Below are 22,082 nucleotides of genomic sequence, written 5' to 3'. Positions count from 1 at the left end.
GGGTCCGGCAGGGAAACAAATGATTTCAGATGACACCCTCTCAGATGGCACCGAGGGGGGGATCTGTCTGTTCACACACGCCCATCACTCAGGAGGACACACCATCACAGAGCCAAAAGGCATCGTTAAACCCTGATCAAATGGCCTTCCTCATCCCAACAGAGGAGCATAGTTTAGAGTAATATACAGTATCTCCCTCATCTCATTGACTGTCTATTGAGGAAGACATGATTTTTATTTCACCTTTATTTAACCAGATAGCCAAGATGGCCAAGATAAAGCATAGCAGTGTGACACAGACAACAACACAGAGTTACACATGGAGTAAACAATTAACAATGATGGTCTATTGAACCATATGATGGGAACTGAGAAGACATCGAGAGGTAGTCAATCAGTGGAAAGACACAGGACGGGAGTCTCTTTGAACAAGCTGCGTCTTGCAGCTTATCCCACTATGGTGGTGACGCACAGAATGAGATTAGACATCGTTTTGATGCAGATAAGAGGTTGTTCCAGAAGGAATGGCTGTAGTCAGGGATGGTTTGGCTCTGGCATCAGAAGAAGTATTGAGGAGATACTGTGGATAACAAGCACATATAGATGAGTCATTGTAAATATCCAACCCTGAAGGCAGTGTTTCATTCAGTGTTTCATTCATTGTTTCATTGTGTTCATTGTGTTGTTTTACCCCAGCATGCCCTTTGGTATGACTTGGATCAGACCAGATTGTTTGTAATACAAGGGCCCTGTACAACAACGTCTTTTTTAATCCCTCCATTTATATGGGTGCTGTTTGTGAGGCATTTCCCTCTTCATAAATGTGTGTGCTAACCAGCTGTTGGGATATGAGGGAAATACCTTTTTTTTTTTAAATCTGATTTATCTGATCCCAGGGCTGTCTGGGATTTCCTTCAGAATAATAATAGTGGCAGTGCTAAGAGCAGCAGTAGGTTAGACTTTCCTGCCACCTGGTGTCAAAACTGTGATACTGCAAGAGAGATGGAGCGAGAGAGAGAGAGAGATCTACATCATCACAACACTGTATATAGCCATAACATGACATTTGTAATGTCTCTATTCCTTTGGAACTTTTGTGAGTGTAATGTTTACTGTTAATTTGTTATTGTTTATTTCACTTTAGTTTATTATCTATTTCACCTAGCCATCCAAATCCGTCTGTTTAAGGTAGAGATATGTTTTTTTGTTGTTGCATGGGCTGCGTCGCAATCTACCGCATCTGCCGATATTGCTCTTCTGCATCTGCGGTGAAAGGTGGCAGAGCTAGAGTGGTGTTTGTCAACCGTGAGACTTCCCCAAAATAGGTCTTCTGCCAACTTCTGTCTGTAGCGTCCGAACGGTTTGGGCTACACACTAATATGACCACTCGGTGGACAGCTGAGACTCTCATGAACACTCTCACAAATAGTCTGAATGTCCCTAGTACCAGTTAAAGAAATGAATGGAAGGGAAAGGGGGATACCTCGTTAGCTGTCCAACTGAATTTATTCAACTGAAATGTGTCTTCCGCATTTAACCCAACCCTTCTGAATCAGAGAAGTACACACTACCGGTCAACAGTTTTAGAACACCTACTCATTCAAGGGTTTTTCTTTATTTGTACTATTTTCTACATTGTAGAAAGACGCTCTATTGGGTTGAGGTCTGGGGACTGACCAGGTCTGGGGACTGACCAGGCCACTCAAGTAAACTGAACTCGCTGTCATGTTCTAGGCAATGTTTTTCCACTCCTCAATTATCCAGTGTTGGTGATCGCGTGCCCACTGGAGCTGCTTCTTCTTGTTTTTAGCTGATAGGAGTGGAACCCAGTGTGGTCATCTGTTGCAATAGTCCATCCATGACAAGGATCAACGAGTTCTGTATTCCGAGATGCCGTTCTGCACACCACTGTTGTACTGCACCCCTATTTGTCAGTTTATGGCCCGCCTGTTAGCTTTATTGCCATTCTCCTTCAACCTCTCATTAACGAGCTGTTTTCGCACCATTCTCGGTAAATCCTAGACAGTGTGAAAAAAGCCCAGGGGGGAGGTCGTCTTTGAGATACTGGATCCAGCACGCCTGTCACCGATGATCATACCACACTCAAAGAAATTTAGGCGACCTGTTTTGGGCATTCTAACGTAACTGAATGCCTCGATGCCTGTCTGCCTACTTTATATACAGTAGCAAGCCACGGCCACATGACTCACTGTTTGTAGGAGCAATCAATTTTCGTGAACGAGGTGCTGTACATAAGAAACGGGCTGATATGTGTATATCCAGTATATACAGTACCAGTCAAAAGTTTGGACACACCTACTCATTCAAGGGTTTTTGCTCCCCCCCGCCGAACCATCCCGGCCTGGACGGGTTGCTAAGGTCAGGCGACCACAAATACCATCCTTTGTGTAGCCAACCTGCAGGTTACTATGAACCTTGGCATGTGGTGTAAGTGTGTGCTGGGGCCTACTTTTTCTTTGTGTGTGTCGTGTTGCCGCAAACCTATAACAACATTTTTTTAGAAACAAAATAATTGAAGAAATAGTAACTTTGACCGTCTGCATCCTGCCTTTGTTGTTAGCGGAACCTACAAAACGCTTTGACACAAGTAGTGAAGTAAATGGTTTAAGTTGAACCATTTCTTATCCAGTGTGTTTCTTCCTGAGCGTGCCATGGTTATTTAATAATAAAATAGTGGTGTTAGGCAGTGGTCCAGACCCAAATACAGCTTCTAACGTCATGGTGCTTCATCAGATTAGAACTATGCTCTTGGTAAAATGGTTTCAAAAGGGTTCTTCAGCTGTCCCCATAGGAGAACCCTTTTGAGTTCTATCTCTCTAAAACAGAGATGCTTGTTCTAGGTCCCAAGAAACAAAGAGATCTTCTGTTGAATCTGACAATTCATCTTAATGGTTGTACAGTCGTCTCAAATAAAACTGTGAAGGACCTCGGCGTTACTCTGGACCCTGATCTCTCTTTTGAAGAACATATCAAGACCATTTCAAGGACAGCTTTTTTCCATCTACATAACATTGCAAAAATCAGAAACTTTCTGTCCAAAAATGATGCAGAAAAATTTATCCATGCTTTTGTCACGTCTATGTTAGACTACTGCAATGCTCTACTTTCTGGCTACCCGGATAAAGCACTAAATAAACTTCAGTTAGTGCTAAATACAGCTGCTAGAATCCTGACTAGAACCAAAAAATGTGATCATATTACTCCAGTGCTAGCCTCCCTACACTGGCTTCCTGTCAAAGCAAGGGCTGATTTCAAGGTTTTACTGCTAACCTACAAAGCATTACATGGGCTTGCTCCTACCTATCTCTCTGATTTGGTCCTGCCGTACATACCTACACGTACGCTATGGTCACAAGACGCAGGCCTCCTAATTGTCCCTAGAATTTCTAAGCAAACAGCTGGAGGCAGGGCTTTCTCCTATAGAGCTCCATTTTTATGGAACGGTCTGCCTACCCATGTCAGAGACGCAAACTCGGTCTCAACCTTTAAGTCTTTACTGAAGACTCATCTCTTCAGTGGGTCATATGATTGAGTGTAGTCTGGCCCAGGAGTGGGAAGGTGAACGGAAAGGCTCTGGAGAAACGAACCGCCCTTGCTGTCTCTGCCTGGCCGGTTCCCCTCTTTCCACTGGGATTCTCTGCCTCTAACCCTATTACAGGGGCTGAGTCACTGGCTTACTGGGGCTCTCTCATGCCGTCCCTGGAATGGGTGCGTCACCTGAGTGGGTTGATTCACTGATGTGGTCATCCTGTCTGGGTTTGTGCACCCCCTTGGGTTGTGCCGTGGCGGAGATCTTTGTGGGCTATACTCAGCCTTGTCTCAGGATGGTAAGTTGGTGGTTGAAGATATCCCTCTAGTGGTGTGGGGGCTGTGCTTTGGCAAAGTGGGTGGGGTTATATCCTTCCTGTTTGGCCCTGTCCGGGGGTGTCCTCGGATGGGGCCACAGTGTCTCCTGACCCCTCCTGTCTCAGCCTCCAGTATTTATGCTGCAGTAGTTTATGTGTCGGGGGGCTAGGGTCAGTTTGTTATATCTGGAGTACTTCTCCTGTCCTAACCTGTGTGAATCTCGGTGTGCGTTCTCTAATTCTCTCCTTCTCTCTTTCTTTCTCTCTCTCGGAGGACCTGAGCCCTAGGACCATGCCCCAGGACTACCTGACATGATGACTCCTTGCTGTCCCCAGTCCACCTGGCCGTGCTGCTGCTCCAGTTTCAACTGTTCTGCCTTATTATTATTCGACCATGCTGGTAATTTATGAACATTTGAACATCTTGGCCATGTTCTGTTATAATCTCCACCTGGCACAGCCAGAAGAGGACTGGCCACCCCACATAGCCTGGTTCCTCTCTAGGTTTCTTCCTAGGTTTTGGCCTTTCTAGGGAGTTTTTTTTACACCTGCATTGCTTGCTGTTTGGGGTTTTAGGCTGGGTTTCTGTACAGCACTTTGAGATATCAGCTGATGTACGAAGGGCTATATAAATACATTTGATTTGATTTGAAGCCTCTGTGGAAAGGGTTCTACATGGAACCAAAAGGGTTATATCTGGAACCAAAAAGGGTTCTTCAAAGTGATCTCCTATGTGGAAAGTGACCTTGACCCTGGAAAGGATATCCAGAGAGAATATATATGCATGCCTGTCTTGTTGTGAGCTTAACTGCCTCACACGTTTTGGCTGGGGTAAGTAAAGGATACTTTACTTTACTCTAATTTATGTCTGTAGCTCAATATGTTAAAATAACTATGTTGAATTTGATAGAATATCATTTATTGTATTGTGAGAAAATTATATGCAAGTTATGCAAAACCGTAAATCTAAAGATAAAATACATTTTTAGAATTATATTTTTGATCATTTCTTATCTTTAAAAAAATCTATCATTCTCCCCAGGCTGTTCCCAAGGTCACAGGTAGTTCTGGATATTTTAAATGAAAATAAAATATACTGGCTACAGTCTTTGGACCTGAGTTCTATTGTTTTTAATGAACATACTTATACTGTAGCAGGTGTTTATGTATATGGTGCTTACCATTAATATTATAGACTCTTTCCTTTTCAAGACATCGAAGATGAGTTGGGCATTGACAAAATAAACAAAGGTAAGGTTGACCTTAAATAAAAACATATGCAAAGTATTAATTATACAGTACATAATGCATGAATAAAACACATATTTGTCACAGTTGTGTTGAAAGAATACAGATTTATAGAAAGTCACTTAATATTTTAATAACATACTACTTATTAACCCATATTGGTTTTCTTCAGACGTACGTTTACGTGAAGGGGACATGATGGAGGTGGGTACAGCAATGGTTTACATTATTTATATGTTTTAAATGATAAAGTCTACATCTGAAGAACGTGGGTTAACCAAACCGAATTGTTCCAGAAATTTCAGAGGAATGGCATTCTGGGGGATAACAAACGCTGGCAGTCTCCAGTTCCCTATGTTTTATACTCAAGTCTTGGTGAGTAAAGACATGGGATTCTAATTTTGACTCTCTTGTATCAAATATCATACAACTGTAGCATCTATGCTGTAAGCAGAAAAGTCACTTGTTCAAGTCCAGTTCCCAGCTGTATTATATTTATTTTGTATCACATTACTGATCTTTCTAATGTGGTCACTGTATTTTCTATTTGCACAGATATGAACACTAAAGGGATCATTCTGCGAGCCTTTGACCAGTTCAGGCTAAAAACATGCATGGACTTCCAGCCCAGAGACTCTGAGATGTACTACCTGACAATTGAGAAACGTACAGGGTAAGACATGTACTGGTGGAACATTTGGTAGATATTTTGCTAATCAACAATTAATTATATTGTATTTATGTTAACATGTCTATCCCTGGTAGGTGCTCCTCCTATGTAGGGAGAACGTTTCCAAATGGACAGGTTGTTTCCATTGGACAGAACTGTGATATTATCGCCATCGTGGAACATGAGCTTCTACATGCTCTGGGCTTCTGGCATGAGCAGTCCAGATATGACAGGGATGAATATGTAACCATTGTCAATGAAAACATCCTAGAAGGTCTGAGTCAATGTTTTCCCCAACTAAACAACAGCTATTAGTGTAGTTTTCAGATTATAGCTTTAATGTGGGATTGTTCAGGCATCTACTGCTTCAGATGAACATTAATGATGTGTAGTGAATTAATACTGTACAGTTCTAAATCCTCATATTAGAGAAAAGGGGGAAATGTAAAATATACAGTGCCTTGCGAAAGTATTCGGCCCCCTTGAACTTTGCGACCTTTTGCCACATTTCAGGCTTCAAACATAAAGATATAAAACTGTATTTTTTTGTGAAGAATCAACAACAAGTGGGACACAATCATGAAGTGGAACGACATTTATTGGATATTTCAAACTTTTTTAACAAATCAAAAACTGAAAAATTGGGCGTGCAAAATTATTCAGCCCCCTTAAGTTAATACTTTGTAGCGCCACCTTTTGCTGCGATTACAGCTGTAAGTCGCTTGGGGTATGTCTCTATCAGTTTTGCACATCGAGAGACTGACATTTTTTCCCATTCCTCCTTGCAAAACAGCTCGAGCTCAGTGAGGTTAGATGGAGAGCATTTGTGAACAGCAGTTTTCAGTTCTTTCCACAGATTCTCGATTGGATTCAGGTCTGGACTTTGACTTGGCCATTCTAACACCTGGATATGTTTATTTTTGAACCATTCCATTGTAGATTTTGCTTTATGTTTTGGATCATTGTCTTGTTGGAAGACAAATCTCCGTCCCAGTCTCAGGTCTTTTGCAGACTCCATCAGGTTTTCTTCCAGAATGGTCCTGTATTTGGCTCCATCCATCTTCCCATCAATTTTAACCATCTTCACTGTCCCTGCTGAAGAAAATCAGGCCCAAACCATGATGCTGCCACCACCATGTTTGACAGTGGGGATGGTGTGTTCAGGGTGATGAGCTGTGTTGCTTTTACGCCAAACATAACGTTTTGCATTGTTGCCAAAAAGTTCAATTTTGGTTTCATCTGACCAGAGCACCTTCTTCCACATGTTTGGTGTGTCTCCCAGGTGGCTTGTGGCAAACTTTAAACACTTTTTATGGATATCTTTAAGAAATGGCTTTCTTCTTGCCACTCTTCCATAAAGGCCAGATTTGTGCAATATACGACTGATTGTTGTCCTATGGACAGAGTCTCCCACCTCAGCTGTAGATCTCTGCAGTTCATCCAGAGTGATCATGGGCCTCTTGGCTGCATCTCTGATCAGTCTTCTCCTTGTATGAGCTGAAAGTTTAGAGGGACGGCCAGGTCTTGGTAGATTTGCAGTGGTCTGATACTCCTTCCATTTCAATATTATCGCTTGCACAGTGCTCCTTGGGATGTTTAAAGCTTGGGAAATCGTTTTGTATCCAAATCCGGCTTTAAACTTCTTCACAACAGTATCTCGGACCTGCCTGGTGTGTTCCTTGTTCTTCATGATGCTCTCTGCGCTTTTAACGGACCTCTGAGACTATCACAGTGCAGGTGCATTTATACAGAGACTTGATTACACACAGGTGGATTGTATTTATCATCATTAGTCATTTAGGTCAACATTGGATCATTCAGAGATCCTCACTGAACTTCTGGAGAGAGTTTGCTGCACTGAAAGTAAAGGGGCTGAATAATTTTGCACGCCCAATTTTTCAGTTTTTGATTTGTTAAAATTTTTTGAAATATCCAATAAATGTCGTTCCACTTCATGATTCTGTCCCACTTGTTGTTGATTCTTCACAAAAAAATACAGTTTTATATCTTTATGTTTGAAGCCTGAAATGTGGAAAAAGTTCGCAAAGTTCAAGGGGGCCGAATACTTTCGCAAGGCACTGTACAGTTTGAATTAATCCAGTACCACTACCTCTGAATTCAATGTTTCACTACAATTAAAACCATGCTAGCATTTAATAATCTCAGGGATGCTCAAACTATTGTCTACCAGCTGTCCTACCCTTCCTTCTAAAATCAAATCAAACTTTATTAGTCACATGCGCCGAATAAACAGGTGTAGACCTTACAGTGAAATGCTTACTTACGAGCCCCTAACCAAAAGTGCAGTTTCAAAAAATACAGATAAGAATCAGAGAAAAGTAACAAGCAATTAAAGAGCAGCAGTAAAAAAAAATAACAATATATACAGGGGGGTGCTGGTACAGAGTCATTGTGTGGGGGCACCAGTTAGTTGAGGTAGTATGTACATGTAGGTAGAGTTCATTAAAGTGACTACGCATAGATGACAACAGAGAGTGGCAGTGGTGTGGAGAGGGGAGGGGCAATGCAAATAGTCTGGGTAGCCATTTGGCTAGATGCTCAGGAGTCTCATGGCTTGGAGGTAGAAGCTATTAAGAAGCCTCTTGGACCTAGGCGCTCCGGTACCGCTTGCCGTGCGGTAACAGAGAGAACAGTCTATGACTAGGGTGGCTGGAGTCTTTGACAATTTTTAGGGCCTTCCTCTTACACCGCCTGGTATAGAGGTCCTGGATGGCAGGAAGCTTGGCCCCAGTGATGTACTGGGCCGTTCGCACTGTTGTCCTGGCACCACACTGCCAGGTCTCTGACCTCCTCCCTATAGGCCGTCTCGTTGTTGTCAGTGATCAGGCCTACCACTATTGTGGCATCGGCAAATGTAATGATGGTGTTGGAGTCGTGCCTGGCCGTGCAGTCATGAGTGAACAGGGAGTGCAGGAGGGGGCTGAGCACGCACCATTGAGGGGCCCCTGGGTTGAGGATCAGCGTGGCGGATGTGTTGTTACCTACCGTCCAGTTGCAGAGGGAGGTGTTTAGCCCCAGGGTCCTTAGCTTAGTGATTAGCTTTGAGGGCACGCTGAGCTGTAGTCAATGAATAGCATTCTCACATAGGTGTTCCTTTTGTCCAGGTGGGAAAGGGCAGTGTGGAGTGCAATAGAGATTGTATCAAGTGTGTATCTGTTGTGGGGGTATGCACATTGGAGTGGGTCTGGGAATGTAAACATTGGGAAATGCTTAGCCTAATGGTTGTGTTTTCATATTCTAATGATTAGGACGTAGTGGCTTATTATGTCTAAGTGCTTAGTCTTTAACATTATGCTGTTTGTGACTGCTGTCTTTCCATCGGCCCTATGCAGTGGTGTAGCAGAGCCTGGTTAAGTGGGTATCCTCAAACTGGCCTGCCCAGCAAAGAAAAGGCACCCTGTGTGAAAAATCATCTTAAAAATATATTTCTCTGATTTTCACTCTCAAAAATCACAATTTTATGGAAAAACAAAAATGTGTTGTGATTATAGAATACAGCATATCTTTGTTTGTAAAAATAGATATATATGTAAGACTACAGTTTCAGTGGTTTGTTCCAAACATCAGAAACCAAAGACTGTCCAACTACTCATTATTATGTCAACTTTTATTTGAAATGTTTCTGTATCCTTTGTTGTAGGCTCATTGCCACCACTCTCCCTCCTCCAACAACGACTGAGGACACAACCACTCTCCCAACAATGACTGAGGACACAACCACTCTTCCAACAACGACTAAGGACACAACCACTCTCCCAACAATGACTGAGGACACAACCACTCTTCCAACAATGACTGAGGACACAACCACTCTCCCAACAATGACTGAGGACACAACCACTCTTCCAACAATGACTAAGGACACAACCACTCTCCCAACAATGACTGAGGACACAACCACTCTTCCAACAATGACTAAGGACACAACCACTCTCCCAACAATGACTGAGGACACAACCACTCTTCCAACAATGACTAAGGACACAACCACTCTCCCAACAATGACTGAGGACACAACCACTCTTCCAACAACGACTAAGGACACAACCACTCTCCCAACAATGACTGAGGACACAACCACTCTTCCAACAACGACTAAGGACACAACCACTCTCCCAACAACGACTGAGGACACAACCACTCTCCCAACAACGACTGAGGACACAACCACTCTCCCAACAATGACTAAGGACACAACCACTCTCCCAACAATGACTAAGGACACAACCACTCTCCCAACAACGACTGAGGACACAACCACTCTCCCAACAATGACTAAGGACACAACCACTCTCCCAACAACGACTGAGGACACAACCACTCTCCCAACAATGACTAAGGACACAACCACTCTTCCAACAACGACTAAGGAAGTCAACAGGTACTCAAACCACTCCCCCTTTACACATTACTCTAACGTTACCTGTAATACATACATCATTAAAGTGAATTGTAGCCAAAGAAAACCAACACTATAATCTTTATCTCACCTCTAGCATCCTTGGCTTCTCTCCTGGTTTTGCCTCCTCCCCTGTGGTCATCCTTCTGACTCCTCTGCTGCTGTTGACCCACTGATGTGACAGCTCCCATCCTCACCTGGCCTTTGAATATAGGGAGCAGGAGTGAAAGTCTGGTCCTGGTTGTAGGAAGTCGAGCTAGCCTATTCTAAAACCCATAGACGTTTTTTGCATTTACCAATGTAAGGAATCTGTTTAAATTCATCTTGATTTTGTCCACAACTGACAATAGGATGAGTCATCTCATGTACAGATAATTGTGAATGCAATGACAAAATGGCAAATTGACACAATTGATTATTAATGGTGGGGGACCTATATAATGACACTTTTTAAAATAATTATTTTATTACATTTTATATTTTTCTTTCAATGAGCAGTCAATGTATTAATTCACTCCACTTCTTCTAGTTATGTTTGACTGTTATGATTGAAAATAATATATATATATATTACCTAGTTATGATCATACCTAATTGTCAATGAAAATTGAAAAAATTATAAATGTACCTTCTCAATGAATGCGATCTAATATCTTAATAATTTGAATGTGTTTCTAATAAACTGTCATGTGTCAGTGTGCAGCGGTGAGGACGCAGTCAGGCGCAGGACACAGAACTGAGTCAAATAACATACTTCACTCGGAAAGAAACAACCATAAAATTCCACGCAGGGAAAACACACCATAACACCGCAGTCTAATAACACTCAACAAGGAACAAACATGCACAAAACATACTGGGAACCAGAGGGTTAAATAGGGAAAATAATTATAACGGAATGGGAACCAGGTGTGCACAATCAAGACAAAAGAAATAGAAAAAGAAACGTAGATCGGTGGCAGCTAGAAAGCCGGTGAGCCGAACACCGCCCGGACAAGGAGAGGCACTAACTTCTACGGAAGTCGTGACATAAACACTATCTTCTAACATGCCCCTTTCAGTCCCCCAATATACTTCTACATCCTTTATTTTGAAACAAGTCTTACCGTGTTTGTTTACAACGTTACCTAGTAAATGAATATAACCTTTGTGTCACAGTGCCATGTTTACCTTCTACGTGCAAATAACAGTTTGAAATGGATGTTGTGCCTTTGAAAGAATGTATACAAGTCAATCAATCAATCAATACAAATCACTCATCCCTCATATCAGCACAAATATGTGTAACAACAGGAACAAATAGCAACAAACCTTGCCTCACCATAGACAACAACTGACAGTAACTCTGTTTGATGCTCTTGCAGCTGACTGAAATATGTACAGTTGTCTCTGCATGAGTGATGACACTGTTTCTTGCTTGATGATGTGTATCACAAAAGGACAGACTAACCTGATCCGTCTTTGTCTTTTCAGACATTTCCCATCTCTAATGTCTTGCATAACAGTGAGCACTGAGACTTGACGAACTGTCCCCACTCTTTCCTGAACACTTCTATTTACGGTCTTATACTGTATGAAGAAAACACTCATCAGGTCATACCAAATATTGCATGTGTCTTAGCTGGAAGGTAAAATGTGACATTATCGGCTTACATAAGTATCGGCTTACATAGACTACTGTATATGGTGGTTGGTGGTCCACAAATACTCCTTTCCTCAAGAAGGCTGAACTGGTGTCTTTCATTTTGCTCTTTTGCTTTTTAATGATTTGGAGGTCAGATAATAAAGATCTAATATTAATTACCTCATCCGATTTCCACAGTTTAGTGAAACAGTAAAAAAAAACAAAGATTTTAATGAGAAATAAAAATAATCACTAGGGATATTTAGATGAATGAGGTGATCTTTCTAGTTGCGTTGGAGTGCAATTATTACACTGTCTTTTGTTTTGATGAAAATAAAATATGTAAGGGTGAGGGCAATAATGTGAGCCTGCAGCATCTTTACAATGTTTCTTGAGGTCTGGGAACACCGTTAGAATAAGGGAATCCATGTATAGGCACAACCTTTTCCTCCTCATAACTGTGAAGACAGTTTGAGGGAATTCAGAGCTGCTGAAGTCCAGTTGAGGAATCATCGTCCCCATCCAGGTGGATTTTCAGATAAGGTTCCACTGATTAAGTTTGGACCAAAGCATTAGGGCGGCAGGTGGCCTGGCAGTTAGAGCATCGGACCAGTAACTGAAAGGATGCTAGTTCGAAACCCTGAGCTGACAAGGTGAAAAACTATTTCGATGTGCCCTTGAGCAAGGTACTTAACCCTAATTTGTCCAGGGTCGCTGTTGATAATGGCGAACCCTGGCTGTGATCCCACTCTCCCAAGGGTCTCAGGGAGAGTTGGGATATGCAAAAAAACATTGCATATCATCCAATACAGACTTGTACGTGATAAATATAAATTATAATTTGTTTAACTGTACGATACAGTGATTGCATGACTAAGCAGTCAAGAAAACACTATTGGTCGCAGTCGAATTCCTTTGATGGAAAAAAATTACAGATTGTACAGAACTGATGGAGGAAATGACAGAATCTACAGAACTGTATTACTAAATGTTTCTGTTGCAACTTTGTCTAATCAGGCAGCTTGACTGTTACAAGGACAAGGGAGGATGTATACTTCTTGTGGTGAGCTTGGCTGTCTCACAACGTATGTTTCTGGTACGAACATGATTCATTACTACCTACAATTTAAATATCCAATGAGTTAAAATCAATTCCCGCATTAATTTAAACTGGGACATTAGGCCTACATTTTCATTGTGTTGCACTACTGTAGTGTTTCTTTGTTTGACCATATCTCGTGTTTCAAAACTGTAGCTTAATTCAACCAACAAATCCTAAGTTGTCGATGATATAAGAACAGATTTGTCAATGTTTTCAAACCCAGACATTAATTGTCACGACTTCCGCCGAAGTCGGTTCCTCTCCTTTCCGTGCGGCGTTCGGCCGGTCTTTTAGCCATCATCGATCCACTTTTCATTTTCCATTTGTTTTGTCTTGTCTTCCCACACACCTGGTTTCAATTCCCTCATTAAATGTTGTGTATTTAACCATCTGTTCCCCCCATGTCCTTGTCCGGAATTGTTTATTGTAAGTGCAGGTACACGTTATTCTGGTGTGCGACAGGTTTTACATTACATTAATAAACTGTCATATTTATCTGTGTGTTCAGCCTGAACTAGAAACCTTTGCTGAGTTCTCAGATGGCTACAGAGCCCTTTTAAAAAAATCACTTATACTTACAGTATGTTTATATACATTTTATTTGGTTAGTATTTGGCAGTATTTTTCAAGATAGCAAATTTACTTATTACATTCTGCTTCCCCTATGGACACCCCCCTCAACTGACTTTTACTCTTCCCCCACCCCAACGACATTCATCACAGTTGCAGTTGTTAATATGTAGATTATCTATTTGTTTCTTATAATTTTGTTTTTATTTCACTTGGTCCCCACATCCCCTAATGGTCATGCTCCTCTCCATATGGTCATTCCCCCCACACCCCCTAAACAGTATTTTGTTCTTCCTCCAACCCAATGGACATGTATTTATTCATCACTGACCACCATTACTCCACACACAGAGACGCATACAAAGCTCTCCCTCGCCCTTCATTTGGCAAGGGAGAATAATTCTATCCTCCTGATTCCTGCTTACAAGCAAAAACTAAAGCAGGAAGCACCAGTGACTCGGTCAATAAGAAAGTGGTCAGAAGAAGCAGATGCTAAGCTACGGGACTGTTTTGCTAGCACAGACTGGAACATATTCTGGGATTCTTTTGATGGCATTGAGGAGTACACCACATCAGTCACTGGCGTCAATAAGTGCATCGATGACGTCGTCCCCACAGTGACGTGGCAGATGTGGCATGGCTTGCAAACTATTACAGACTACAAAGGGAGGCACAGCTTTAAACAGGTCAACATTCACAAAGACGCAGGGCCAGACGGATTAACAGGATGTGTAATCCGAACATGCGCTGACCAACTCAAATGTGTCTTCACTGACATTTTCAACATGTCCCTGGCCGTGTCTGCAATACCAACATGTTTCAAGCGGACCACCACAGTCCCTGTGCCCAAGAACACTAAGATAACCTGCCTAAATGACTACTGACTCATAACACTCACGTCTGTGAACATGCTTTGAAAGGCTGGTCATGGCTCACATCAACACCATCATCCCAGGAACCCTAGACCACCTCCAAATTGTATACCGCCCCAACAGATCAATAGATGATGCAATCTCTATTGCACTCCACACTGCCCTTTCCCACTTGGACAAAAGGATCACCTATGTGAGAATGCTATTCATTGACTACAGCTCAGCGTTCAACACCATAGTGCCCGCAAAGCTCATCACTAAGCTAAGGACCCTGTGATTATACACCTTCCTCTGCAACTGGATCCTGGGCTTCCTGACAGGTCGCCCCAGGAGGCGAGGGTAGGCAACAACACATCCACCATGCTGATCCTCAACACAGTGGCTCCACAAGGGTGCGTGCTTAGTCCCCCTTGTACTCCCTGTTCACCCATGACTGTGTCCACATCACTAAGGACCGATCATGGTCCAAGCACACCAACACAGTCGTGAAGAGGGCACAACATCGCCTCTTTCCCCTCAGGAGGCTGACAATATTTGCCACGGGCCGAAAGATCCTCAAAAAGTTATACAGCTATACTATTGAGAGCATCTTGACTGGCTACATCACCGCTTGATATGGCAACAGCTTGGCATCTGACCGCAAGGCGCTACAGAGGGTAGTGCATATGACCCAGTACATCTCTGGGGCCGAGCTCCCTGCCATCCAGGACCTCCATACCAGGCGGTGTCAGAAGAAGACCCTAAAAATGGTCAAAGATTCCAGCCACTGTTGTCTATGCTACTGCATGACAAGCGGTACTGGAGCACCAAGTCAAGGACCAAAATTATTCTGAACAGCTTCTACCCCCAAGCCACAAGACTGCTAAGCAGTTGATCAAATGGCCACCCAGACTATTTTTGTTGTTGTTGCACTGGCTCTATGCACACTCACTGGACTCTACCCACACACTCACTTACTTACTACACCAACACTCCTACACACACTCACAAAAAACACACACCAAAGCATATGTTGATGCCACACACACAGAAACACAATCACATTCTTCACATACACTGCTACTACTGTTTAATATCTATCCTGACGGCCTAGTCAATTTTACCCCTACCTACTGCGCCTTCAGAAATATCAAAGTGGAATCATATTTTACAAATTAAAAATGAAAATCTGAAATGTCTTGAGTCAGTAGCTATTCAACCCCTTTGTTAATAAGGCAAGCCTGAATAAGTTCCGGAGTAAAAATTTGCTTAACATTAGTCCTGGACATGATTTTTTAATGACTACCTCATCTTTGTACCTCACACACAATTATCTGTAAGGTACCTCATTCGGGCAGTGAATTCAACCACAAAGATTTTACAATGCCTCGCATAGAAGGGAACCTAATGGTAGATGGGTAAAAATAAAAAAGCAGACATTGAATATCCCTTTGAGAAAGGTGAAGTTATTATTTACACTTTGGATGGTGTATCAATACACCCAGTCACTACAAACATTCAGGCGTCCTTCTTATCTCAGTTGCCGGAGAGGAAGGAAACAGCTCAGGGATTTCACCATGAAGCCAACGGGGACTTTAAAAGAGTTTAATGGCTGTGATAGGAGAAAACTGAGGATGGATCAACAACATTATAGTTACTCCACGCTACTAACCTAATTGACAGAGTGAAAAGAAGAAAGCCTGTACAGAATACAAATATTCCAAAACATGCATGCTGTTTGCAACAAGGCACTAAAGTAATACTGTAAAAAATGTGGCAAAGCAATTAACCTTTTGTCCTGAAAACTACATTTTATGTTTGGGGCAAAAACAATACCACACATTACGGAGTACCACTCTTCATATTTTCATGCAAAGTAGTGGCTGCCTCATGTTATGGATATGCTTGTAATTGTTAAGGACTGGGGAGTTCTTCATGATTAACAAAAAAAAGTATTGGAGCTAAGCTCAGGCAAAAGCCTAGAGGAAAATCTGGTTGTCTGCTTTCCACCAGACACATTTCAGCAGGACATTTCAGCAGGACAATAACCTAAAACACAACGCCATATCTACACTGGAGATGCTTACCAAGAAGAGGGTGACTGTTCCTAAGTGGCCGAGTTACAGTTTTGACTTAAATCTACTTGAAAGTCTATGGCAAGATCTGAAAATCAGCAAATGTTGCACAATCCAGCTGTGGAAAGATCTTAGAGATTTACTCAAAAAGACTCAGTCTTTATCAGTCAGTTGAAGTCGGAAGTTTACATACACTTAGGTTGGAGACATTGAAACTCATTTTTCAACCACTACACAAATGTCTTGTTAACAAACTATAGTTTTGGTAAGTCGGTTTGGACATATTCTTTGTGCATGACACAAGTAATTTTTTCAACAATTGTTTACAGACAGATTATTTCACTTATAATTTACTGTATCACAATTCCCGTGGGTCAGAATTTGACATACACTAAGTTGACTTTGCCTTTAAACAGCTTGGAAAATTCCAGAAAATGATGTCATGGCTTTAGAAGCTTCTGATAGGCTAATTGACATCATTTGAGTCAATTGGAGGTGTACCTGTGGATGTATTTCATGGCCTACCTTCAAACTCAGTAACTCTTTGCTTGACATCATGGGAAAATCAAAAGAAATCCGCCAGACCTCAGATTTTTTTTTTTAGACCTCCACAGGTCTGATTCATCCTTGGGAGCAATTTCCAAACGCCTGAAGGTACCATGTTCATCTGTACAAACAATAGTATGCAAGTATAAACACCATGGGACCACGCAGCTGTCATACTGCTCAGGAAGGAGACGCCTTCTGTCTCCTAGAGATGAACGTACTTTGGTTTGAAAAGTGCAAATCAATCCCAGAACAACAGCAAAGGACCATGTGAAGATGCGGGAGGAAACAGGAACAAAAGTATTTATATCCACAGTAATCGAGTCCTATATCGAAATAACCTGAAAGGCCGCTCAGCAAGGAGGAAGCCACTGCTCCAAAACCGCCATAAAAAGCCAGACTACTGTTTGCAACTGCACATGGGGACAAAGATCGTACTTTTTGGGGGAATTTCCTCTGGTCTGATGAAACAAAAATATAACTGTTTGGCCATAATGATCATCGGCTTGCAAGCCGAAGAACACCATCCCAACCGTGAAGCACGGGGGTAGCAGCATCATGTTGTGTGGGATGCTTTGCTGCAGGAGGGACTGCTGCACTTCACAAAATAGATGGCTTCATGAGGAAGGACAATTATGTGGATATATTGAAGCAACATCTCAAGACATAAGTCAGGAACAATTTTAACGGCAATTTAAAGGCAATGCTACCAAATACCAAATACTAATTGAGTGTATGTTAACTTGTGACCCACTGGGAATGTGATGAAAGAAATAAAAGCTGAAATAAATCATTCTCTCTACTATTATTCTGACATTTCACATTCTTAAAATAAAGTGGTGATCCTAACTGACCTATGACAGGGAATTTTTACTAGGGTTAAATGTCAGGAGTTGTGACAAACTGAGTTTAAATGTATTTGGCTAAGGTGTATGTAAACTTCCGACTTCAACTGTATTTTATACTTTCTATTGCATCTTGCCTATGCCGTTTTGCCATTGCTCATCCAAATATTTATATGTAAATATTCTTATTCCATTCCTTTACTTAGATTTGTGTGTATTAGGTAGTTGTTAGAATTAGGGAATTGTTAGATTACATGTTAGATATTGCTGCACTGTCGGAACTAGAAGCACTAGCATTTCGCTACACTCACAATAACATCTGCTAACCAACTGTATTCGACCAATACAATTGCATTTGAAGTGTTGAAATACAATCGACACAGCAATACAAGTACCATGTCAAGTAAAGGCATAATTCTACTTATTATTTTTGTACTCAGGAAAGGAGCACAATTTTGAAAAACGCAGCGCAAGTCAAACCAGCACCCTAGACCTCGGCGATGCACTACGGAAAGGAAGACTTCACCAATGGCAACGGCTCCATCGTCATCACTAAGCAAGCAGAATATAGTTGGCCAACGGCTGGACACGAGCTCCAATGACGTCTTAAATCTTAACATGCTGTATAACTGCAGGAAGTAAGCTATAGAACTTTGCTCAGTGAAAGAATGAAACCAAACCATGGACTTATGTGTTTCATTAGCAGCATGTCAATAGATTTTATATTGTATTGGTCATTGATGGGAATGTCGTAACGCAGTTGACAAGGTGTTACGTCATCGGTCAGTGTTTCATTCAAAGTCAAATTTACTTTGACTGAAATACATTTCATGTATTTGAAGCTAATGGGTTCTCAGAACAGTGCATAGTGTGCATAGTCCAATGATATTTGGAGGTTATACAACATAGTGCAGGATGTGCCTTTAGCTAGTGCCTTAAGCACTATGAGTAATCCATGTGTTTGCATCACTACTTGTCTACCATGCAAATACTTCCCTTGTTCCCAATTATGCAGCATCTGCGGTCACATTCCTAGAGACATGCAGCTTTGAGGACAACCAGGAGTGTGGTATGACCCTCTGTGCCAGTATCAGTGCCAGCTGGGAGAGAGTGGGCAGTATCCAAGAGGGGCCAACCTCAGACCACACCAAGGGGTAAGCCTCCATGTTACAATTGTTAGGGCATATTTCAATCAAACATGAAAACTTAACATTTTAATTTGACACATGATATAAGGAGTTAAACATTGATACGTTAGGTGCTGGCAGACTCACAGTGTTTTTATTGTTAGAAGTCATCCCTGATAGTATGGTACATCTTGTGTTTTACAGGCTCAAAACTCACTAAACCATGTCGCTTGACTAATTCCTCATGGCCTGCTATCATCAAGTTGATGCTGCTGATCAGATTCAGAATCACATACAATAGACCAGAACCTCATTTCCCCCTGATGCCATTGATAATACGAAGCTGACGCCAGTGTTCATGGGTCCCTCTCATATATTGATTTTTATTTCTGACAGATACTGATCCAGTGTCTGTGGATAACAGTACCACTTTTCAAAATGGCATGTATACTGACTGACTATATACAAATTGTCTGGTGTTTTATTTACGACATGCATATTTTTGCTCAATATATTATTGATTTTGTTATTTTTACAGAGACTGCCCCTACTTCTGCTACTAACATGTCAACCACTGACAGGGACATCAGAACCTGTACTTGTAGAATTGTATCAACTTATATCACCTTTATAAACCATTTATTAGAGAGCAAATGAAACAATAAAGCGTTTTCCCCACCTCTGTTTCGGTAACAAGCTGAGGGATGGGGCTGGAGAAAAGTGACCACTCTCAAATTCACAGACAGACCTATGGATGCAAGGAATGTCCATCCATGATGTCAAAATAATAGTTTTAACCATGTTGAGGCTATTTCATATATGTTTACATCTACTTTGTTTGCAAACATTGGAGTATAACAAGCTTATATTTTGGGTTCTGATGAGGTACGACAGTTGAACTAAGCTCGTGAAGCATTTAAGTTATATTATTCAGGAATCAATGGGTCCATATCATTCATTTAATAGTGCAAAAATTGATGTAGCAACTGCTGATTTCCCCTTAATAGGTGGTCCAGGTAAATCACCTTTCCTCTTTTGTTCTCTATTACTCTTCCATTGTCCCTCAAGCAAGGAGGCTGATGACATCGCAGATTCCCATCAGACCAACTTCTTGAATGCCCTACCCCTTGAAGTTTGCAATTGCTCAATTCTTTTTTTTTTTTTACCCTTAAGTGTGTGTACTTTGGATATCACTTTAACAGTAAAGGTTCAGAAATCGCTGGAGGACGTATTTAAGAATATAACATAAATGCCTCATGAGCTTAGTTCAACTGTCGTATCCCACCAGAAACCAAAATATAAGTTTGTATTAAAGCAATGTAATTGCAATCAAACACTGTATAGCTTCAAAGCATGGTTTAACTATAATTTTGATATCATGTATGGTCAGTCCTTGCATCCATAGCTCTGCCTATGAATTTGAGAGTGGATACATTTCTCCAGCCCCATCCCTGAGCATTTTACCAAAACCAGTGTCGGGGTATCTGCTTTGTTTGTTATGGTGAGTGAATGAGGACCCAAAAGCGAACTAACTTAAACAGAGCTTCTTTAATAACCAAACATAGGTAGGCTCAGATAGACCGGCAGATTCCGACAGGACAGGACAAGGTTACAGCAAACATGACGATAGTCTGGCTCAGGCATGAAACACAACAAACAAGAATCCGACAAGGACAGGAACAGAAACAGAGAGAGATATAGGGACCTAATCAGAGGGAAAAAGGGAACAGGTGGGAAACGGGGTGAATGGGTAGTCAGAGGAGACAAGGAACAGCTGGGGGAAAGCGGGGGAGAAAAGGTAACCTAACAACGACCAGCAGAGGGAGACAGGGTGAAGGGAAAGGACAGAGACAAGACACAACATGACAGTACATGACAGTACCCCCCCACTCACCGAGCGCCTCCTGGCGCACTCGAGGAGGAAACCTGGCGGCAACGGAGGAAATCCTCGATCAGCGCACGGTCCAGCACGTCCCGAGAGGGAACCCAACTCCTCTCCTCAGGACCGTACCCCTCCCAATCTACGAGGTACTGGTGACCACGGCCCCGAGGACGCATGTCCAAAATTCTACGGACCCTGTAGATGGGTGCGCCCTCGACAAGGATGGGGGGGGGGGGGGGGAAGACGAGCGGGGGTGCGAAGGACGGGCTTGATGCAGGAGACATGGAAGACCGGGTGGACGCGACGAAGGTATCGCGGAAGAAGAAGTCGAACTGCGACAGGATTAATGACCCGAGAAATACGGAACGGACCAATGAACCGCGGGGTCAACTTGCGAGAAGCCGTCTTAAGGGGAAGGTTCTGAGTGGAGAGCCAAACTCTCTGACCGCGACAATATCTAGGACTCTTAGTTCTACGCTTATTAGCAGCCCTCACAGTCTGCGTCCTATAACGGCAAAGTGCAGACCTGACCCTCTTCCAGGTGCGCTCGCAACGTTGGACAAAAGCCTGAGCGGAGGGGACGCTGGACTCGGCGAACTGAGATGAGAACAGCGGAGGCTGGTACCCGAGGCTACTCTGAAAAGGAGATAGCCCGGTCGCAGACGAAGGAAGCGAGTTGTGGGCGTATTCTGCCCAGGGGAGCTGTTCTGACCAAGACGCAGGGTTACGAAAAGAAAGACTGCGTAAGATGCGACCAATAGTCTGATTGGCCCGTTCTGCTTGACCGTTAGACTGGGGGTGAAAGCCGGAAGAGAGACTGACGGAAGCCCCAATCAAACGGCAAAACTCCCTCCAAAATTGAGACGTGAATTGCGGACCTCTGTCCGAAACGACGTCTGACGGAAGGCCATGAATTCTGAAAACATTCTCGATGATGATTTGTGCCGTCTCTTTAGCAGAAGGAAGCTTAGCAAGGGGAATGAAATGAGCCGCCTTAGAGAACCTATCGACAACCGTAAGAATAACAGTCTTCCCCGCTGACGAAGGCAGTCCGGTGACAAAATCTAAGGCGATGTGAGACCACGGTCGAGAGGGAATAGGAAGCGGCCTGAGACGGCCGGCAGGAGGAGAGTTACCGGACTTAGTCTGCGCGCAGACCGAACAAGCAGCCACGAAACGACGCGTGTCATGCTCCCGGGTGGGCCACCAAAAACGCTGGCGAATGGAAGCAAGCGTACCCCGAACGCCAGGGTGGC

At 42.6% G+C, this 22,082-nt stretch overlaps 1 long non-coding RNA gene across 3 annotated transcripts in view; it reads right to left on the bottom strand.

Annotated features, from left to right (window-relative positions):
* Positions 1–228: 228 nt before the first annotated feature.
* The window catches only part of LOC118938435, a 48,585-nt gene continuing 26,731 nt past the window's right edge, over positions 229–22,082 (bottom strand). For 2 of the 3 annotated variants that reach the window (XR_005035709.1, XR_005035708.1), the window contains exons 2-4: positions 10,296–10,406; positions 5,048–5,128; positions 229–580 (exon numbers count right to left, since the gene is read on the bottom strand). This is a non-coding gene — a long non-coding RNA (uncharacterized LOC118938435). Of the gene's footprint in view, positions 581–5,047; positions 5,129–10,295; positions 10,407–10,832; positions 13,929–22,082 lie in introns of those variants that run through there. The other variant, XR_005035710.1, reaches the window with a different exon arrangement.

Source organism: Oncorhynchus mykiss, chromosome 2, assembly GCF_013265735.2.
Source record: "Oncorhynchus mykiss isolate Arlee chromosome 2, USDA_OmykA_1.1, whole genome shotgun sequence".
Lineage (NCBI taxonomy): Eukaryota > Metazoa > Chordata > Actinopteri > Salmoniformes > Salmonidae > Oncorhynchus > Oncorhynchus mykiss.
Note: the sequence above shows the minus strand (reverse complement) of the source record. Positions and strands in the feature narration are given on the sequence as shown.